Genomic DNA, 7,573 nt, shown 5'->3' on the forward strand with positions numbered 1-7,573 from the left:
GAAGTAGTTTGAGATTAGATGTTGTAATAATGAAATAAATAGATATGATAGGTTGTTTTTATCATTTAATAGGCCTCTTCAAGGAAGAAAAATACAAAACAAAGTCTAAAAGAAGTGTTTGTATTTGACCTTCTCACTCTCACCTATTGGTTGAGAGAACTTGGAAATAGTTCCACCACCTAGGAATTCGACTCCTGAAGGTGGGGAAGTGGTTCAGTTGAGTCTATATGTATCATTTCTCATTCAGAGATAGGGGTTTGACTTTTGTGGAGAAGGTTGCTATGTTTATGTTCTCTTAAGCTAATATAGGAGCAGTTGCAGCTATATTTTAGGAACTCTAGTTTAGTGAGTCTATGGTATTTGTTTTCTCTTTCTATTAGTTTCTAATGGATAAATAATCTCTAGTTACCTGCTTTATCTTCTTCCTATGAATTTCCTTGCATTTATATAGACAATTGATCCGAATGGAAAATGGCATCAACCCATGGTACTCATCCACCCATATTATTCATTGACCCATGGAATTTACCCATGGTATTGTAAATGGCATCCGCCCGTGGTATTGTAAAATCCACCCATGGTACTCATCCACCCATATTATTCATTGACCCATGGAATTTACCCATGGTATTGTAAATGGCATCCTCCCATGGTATTGTAAAATCTACCCATGGTATTCATTCACCCATGGAATTGACCCGTGGTATTGTAACTGGAAAATACTATAAGTAACAAGTCACATTTTTTAAAAGGAGAGATTGTCCGCCACAATGTAGCCTTTACAGTTCAGAGGCATGTAGCCACCACATCTCTTCTCAGACATAAGCTACCATCGCCCTAGCTAGTTTTTTTCCATTACTGTTTGTAAGCATATTTCAGTGTTTTACATTAATGAAATGAAGTATTATTTCCGTTGCATAACTATCTTTATGATTACCTTTGCATTTTGTTGCATTCATGTTTAAATCCAGATCAGTGGGTTTTCATAAAAAGTTTCTTTGTGGTTTTGTTTATTGGGCATTCTCCTATTTGGCATTTCGATTTTTCAGATCTTGGGGGTCTCTACCCCAAGATCCATTTCAATCTTTTAGATCTTGGGGGCCTCCCCCCAAGATCCAGATCAGTGGTATCAGAGCAGGTTATGATTCCATGGGAATGAGGGTCTGATGCATATTTCAGTTTCAAATTTTGCAGCAATATTCAACAAACTTCAAGCATGTGCTACAACCTCCACAGAGCACTTTCTTGGGTCAAGCAGGAAGAATTTTTCTTTTTTTATTTTTTTGCAGGAATTATTTTGGGCGGAAACTTTGCAGATCAGATCTGAAACATTTGGTACAAAATTTACAAAACCAAATACCAGATCTGGATTCCTCTCGAAAAATCACCCAATTTCAAAAAAACAATGGGTCGAATCGGAGTTCGGATGTGGGAGATATCGTTGATTTAAAATCAACTATTTTATCAGAATTTTTGTGACGGCGGAACTGTTGCAACGCGAATCTGAGATCTCAGAGTGTCCAGATAGGGATTTCCAACTCATGGGAAGATGCAAAATGATCATTCTGCTTCTAAAAACAGGTTATAATAAATATTCTGAGTTATATTGGCCGAGTTATGTCCATTTTAACTTTGGAGCAGCATTCGGAGTGGGTTTCCATTGGAGACGTGCCCTCCCACCCCACTTTAGTAGGCACCTGCTTCACATTCATCAGTTTCAACATAGCAGCATTCGGCTTGGGTTATTTAGAGACGTGCCCTCCCACTCCAGGCTGTGTAGGCACTTGTTACTTCATCAACAACCAACATCATGGTTATGGGTCAACCGCATAAAATCCTTGTCATCGAAGTCCATTTGCTAGGCCGTACACTGTCAGAATCACAGTTGGTCACAAGCATTACAGGGTATCTCTATCCTCAGATCTTCGTTTATCAGGGTTTTGGGTTAACCACATAAAACCCTTATCTTAAGTGGCTCTTCATATTCCACAAAGGCTTCGCTGGAGGGAACTTTACGCAATGGGGACCATTGCTTCTTAAGGAGGGAGGAATGATCCGAATGGAAAATGGCATCAACCCATAGTACTCATCCACCCATATTATTCATTGACCCATGGAATTTACCCATGGTATTGTAAATGGCATCCGCCCTTGGTATTGTAAAATCCACCCATGGTACTCATCCACCCATATTATTCATCGACCCATGGAATTTACCCATGGTATTGTAAATGGCATCCTCCCGTGGTATTGTAAAATCTACCCATGGTATTCATTCACCCATGGAATTGACCCATGGTATTGTAACTGGAAAATACTATAAGTAACAAGTCACATTTTGTAAAAGGAGAGATTGTCCGCCACAATGTAGCCTTTACAGTTCAGAGGCATGTAGCCACCACATCTCTTCTCAGAGATAAGCTACCATCGCCCTAGCTAGTTTTTTTCCATTACTGTTTGTAAGCATATTTCAGTGTTTTACATTAATGAAATGAAGTATTATTTCCGCTGCATAACTATCTTTATGGTTACCTCTGTATTTTGTTGCATTCATGTTTAAATCCAGATCAGTGGGTTTTCATAAAAAGTTTCTTTGCGGTTTTGTTTATTGGGCATTCTCCTATTTGGCATTTCGATTTTTCAGATCTTGGGGGTCTCTACCCCAAGATCCATTTCAATCTTTTGGATCTTGGGGGCCTCCCCCCAAGATCCAGATCAACAATAATCTTGAATTTAAGCTATGTTTATGTGGAATTCATACTTGTGTTTCCTTTCTTCTAAGGCTAATGAATTCATTATTTTACATTCTCATTAGTTTCTTTTAAGCTCAAAAATCTATACTACATTGACAAACACTCCAATTGCACCATAACGCACTGATATCTAGCTCCTATTTATACTTGTCTCTACATACTTGAAGCCTAGACCTAATTACCTACTCTAAACCCTAGTCCAACAAACCCAAATTCACAAGAACTCAAAGCAAACTTATATATCTAGCCTAAAACCTATCTCTTTGCATATATTCATTGACAAATCCTTTGAGAGATCCCTCTCTGGCTCAGTAGGGCTAGCTACTGAGCTGAAAGTGGTTTGAGGTTACCTCTTTCGATCTCCTCCTCAGCCTAGGAAATTGTAGAGGATAACATTTTTGGTGCCGTTGTCGGGGAAATGACTGATAAATCATTCCTGGGAAATATTTTAGAGCTTTCAAGAGAACTAGTTCTATAGTTGATAGTTTCCAGTATCCAAAGATAGGCTGATTTTACAAATTTCATCAATCTTAAGGTGAGAAAAAATTATGGCTCCTAAAAGATATACCAGGTCAAATCCTGACCCAAATCCACCTTTTATTGTTGAAGATCCTAAAAAACTGCTCAAAAACTTAAGTTACCTATCACTAAAAGTGTAGTTCGAAAAATTAAAAGAATAACTTCTCTACCTAGAAATCTATTTGCTTTTGAGCAACTTCCTTTTGATACTCAGTTAGAATTGTCTCTTTCAAGGTCAAAATCTGAGTCCTACATTTCTAAAGTGATATCTGAACCTGTTCAATTTGAATCTCATTCTCATTCCTTGAAATCTATATCTTCTAGAGTTGATCGTGAGTTGTGGTTGAATTTTGACAAACTTCAAAGTCTTGCTGACCAGCTCCAAATCACTACTAAAAAGGCCTACATTCAGTATCATCTTGAATACTTAACTGCTGTCTCATCCTCTACTACACCTCCAAATACATCTACTACATCTCCAAGTACCTCAGCCACCTCATCCTTTCTTCCACCACCTCCATTAGTGTCATCATATTTACCTACACAGCCCATTGTATTACCTCCGCCACCTCCAACAATCATGGCACGATTTGCACGTCTCATGCTACCTGCTCAACTTGCTTCTTTACCTGAAAACTATGGTCAAAGAGTCCCTCTATTTGATGGAAGCTCAAAAATGATAACCCATCATCATGTTGATAAACTGATAGATTTTATCCATTTGGAAGAAATTGATGAAGATGATACTAAGGTGAGAATAATAGCTCAAAGTTTCTCCAGAGATGTGAAGAAATGGTTTCTTAATTTCACTGCTAATTCTATCAATAATTCTCAGAGACTAGTAGAATTGTTCTTAGCACATTGGAAAGAAAAGAAAAATCCACTACATATTTTGGCTAAGTACAATTCTATTAAAAGAAATCAGAATGAGACAGTCCAAGTGTTGGGCATGGAATCCCCCCAAGGCATGTTTTGTGGCTTAAAGCCCAAGTTTTGGTCAAATCTTTTTTTTAAAGCCCTGCTAATTGTGGGCGTGGGGCATGAAAGTATAATAGAGTCACAGGGTTGTCCACCCTAGTTTTTGTACTGTAATGTCGGCTGGATAGATCTACCCATGGTCTGCAGACCATGGGATTGTATAAATAGAGCGAGGCTCTAAGTCTAGAAAATAACTAATAAAAGGGAAGCATGAGAAGTCTAAGTGATTGAGTCAAAGTGTAAAGTGTGTTTGTGGGTCGTAGAGTAGGAGAAGGCTCTACAACCGAGTGTGCAGAGGCCTAGTACTCCGCAACTGAGTGCGCAAGGTAGGTCGAGTTTGTAACTGTTGGGAGAATCAATAAAGAGAAGTTTTGCTATAATTCTGCATATATCTTCTTGGTTTAATGCATGATTGGATATAATTTGCAAGTATATTGTTTATTTACTGCATGATCGTGTATGAATGTTTTGTATGCTAAGTATAACTTAAGACATCCAAGTAGGTGAAGGTAATTAATTAACATTGGAAGATAAGTAAGATCTTGGGTAATAGCACAGAGCGTGACACAACCCCTGGTTAGGGCTGTGCGAAGGCAGTGTATTAGGATGCGAGGAATGGGAAGCGCGTGAAGCGAACTATGTGCAGGAACAAACCGAGGACCAGTCATACCTCTCAGACATCTCAAGGGTGTGGAAACCTAGTTCTAGCACCCTCCCATACTACTTCGGGTGAGACCTCAGTCCGCGCTTTGCGGACTGTTGCCGAAAGGGCCAGTAGTACATGGATTTGTTTGGCTAATTAACTTTGAACCTGGGTCAGGCCCCAACAAGCCAACAAATGGTTCTGTTGCCGGGACCGGGATCTCCATAGAGATTTCTCATGTCGTATCACTGGAATCCGACAAAGAAAGGAATTGAAGATTGGTTGTACAAAAATATTCAAGAGTTCACGGCATTGGAAAATAGGAATCTAAGACTATCAAAAGAAGAGTGGTTAGATTGCTACTTGTATACGGAGATCCATGAAATTTTCTTTGCATCCTTCCCCACTGAGTTGTACGAGTGGATCACGAAGCTAGCAGGTAGCCAAGGTGTAAACTTGACAAACCTATTGTGTGGACTCCAGAATTGGTGTGCGGACTGGAAGCATCAGAAGATAAGATCCCGCACGTTGTCGATCATTGGCTCGATCGAATCATGGGAGGATTCATCACTGAATTTGCGGTAGATACTTTAGTCAGTTATAGCAAGGCAGAATGATGCTTCCTCAAGGGACCCAGAGTTAAGTATGTTAAATCTTTGAACACTTGGATTAAAATTCTACTGTGTGAAAAGCATGTTATGTGAATAAATTGATGTTTGGGGTTACACAGAGTGGGAGAATCTACAAAAACGAAGGTAACACAGAACTAGAAACTAGCCCCTTGATTTCACCTCCGCGGGGGGGCGAAGAAGAGCTTGAGAAGGTCTCACCAAGAATTGCGATCAATCTGATAAGAAAGAGAATTCTGCACATACCACCCCCACCCACACCACCACCAGTTTCACAGTCTTCACCCCCATCTTTGTCCATATCACCTCCGCCACCACCGCGAAGCAATATGGCAAGTGTGATAAAGCTACCAGTGTTCAAGGGAGTAGGGAATGAAGATCTAGACCTGTTTTGGTTCATAATAAAAGTTGTATGGGAAGCACAGAGTGTCACAGACAAAAATATAAAGAAGGTAATGTTGGTCAGTGCTCTGTAGGATCACGCGCTAATCTAGTACATTAAGCATTCCAATGACAATCTAAATGTGGGGATTATGGATATCCAAGATGCGCTAAACAAAGAATTTAGCAGGCCAAAGTAAGAAGCATAGTCGATCTTTGGATTCAAGGGAATCACAATGCTACCAGGCAAGACCCTGTGGGAGTTGGATCAAAGACTGAAGTGCACAATTCGCGAAGCGAACATGACATTAACAGATGGGCAACACCACGAATGGTTCATAGCATCATTAATGCCGCATCTACAGAACATGTTGTTGCAAGAAAGGCTAACCACTCAAGTTGAGGATTTGTAGGTTGCAATGAGATTGCACAAGAATCCAGTACAAGATCCTAACATGGGAATTCAACAGATTCACGTGCATTTGAAAAACTTGTGCCTAGAGATGTAGAGTTTGAAACAAGATAGGACAACCCACCCAGAGATGCGCGATGAGGTATGGTGTGTAAAATGCAAGGGCTAGAGGCACAACACGGATCACTACCTGGTGTTCGCGAATTACCTTGCGGGAGAAGGGCCAATGCCACTAAGAGTGGAGGCACAATCAGGACCAAGTGCGGCACCTGCAATATGGTGCGTGATTTGTTAGAGAGGAGGAAGGCATGCTACAAATAACTGCCATATATTACAGAAGTATACACAGAATTCATAGCAGTTGTTCTGTAATTTTAGCAGGTCAGTCGGACATGATGAGCGCACTTGTAGAAGTTATGAGCTGATGATGGATTGAACTCCTACCTACAAAGCTCAGGCTGAAAGATGGCCCCTCGATCAAAATGAAGCAATGGCGTACACTAGATTTCAGGGGTGCGGATGACGCCGAGGTGGAGGGGGGATAGGAAGAGGTCATGGACAACTGATATGTTACAATTGTAGAGGGCCGGGGCATTATGCCCGCGATTTTACAAATCCAATGCGACCATCATGCTTGTATTTTACATTGTTTGATCATGAGAGGGAGGATTGTCCCACATTGATAGCGAGGTTGCACGATAACGGAGAATTCTAACCTCCCCCAACTCAGAACTTGTAAATGATGAGGTTTGAGCTGTGTGAGGAAGACCCTAATGTAAATATCATACTCTGGAGTGGTATTATGACAGGGGATGACAAAGGCAAGCAAACTGAAGAAAGCACCTGGGTTCGCAAGGCTCCAATGAAGGAACCAAAATTTGATTTGGAGTGCGCTAAGGAGACCTTCATGGAAGCTAAGAGGAGCTTCGCTGATGCCTCCACTTCAATAAGTAAAGATAGACTGGAACCAAAAATGGACCCATCGATGCTCACTACATTCTTGGAGACATGCATGAAGCTGTTGCGCGACAACAAGGTTGTAAAGGGGCTGCAAGAACTAATAACTAAATGTGCTGGGACCGCACCAGGAGAATTGCGCATAGTCCGGAAGCTTGGGAAGCACACAACGTGAATGGGAAGGGAGATGAGATTGACCACGTTGATTGGGGAATATGAGATGGACCAAGTGATTCTGGATCTAGGATCGAACACGAATGTCCTGCAAAGCAGACATGGGAGCGCATGGGTAGGCCTACAT

This window comes from Pinus tabuliformis, chromosome 2_2, assembly GCF_031772625.1.
Source record: "Pinus tabuliformis cultivar Carrire ecotype Pingquan chromosome 2_2, CPIR1, whole genome shotgun sequence".
Classification (NCBI taxonomy): Eukaryota; Viridiplantae; Streptophyta; class Pinopsida; order Pinales; family Pinaceae; genus Pinus; species Pinus tabuliformis.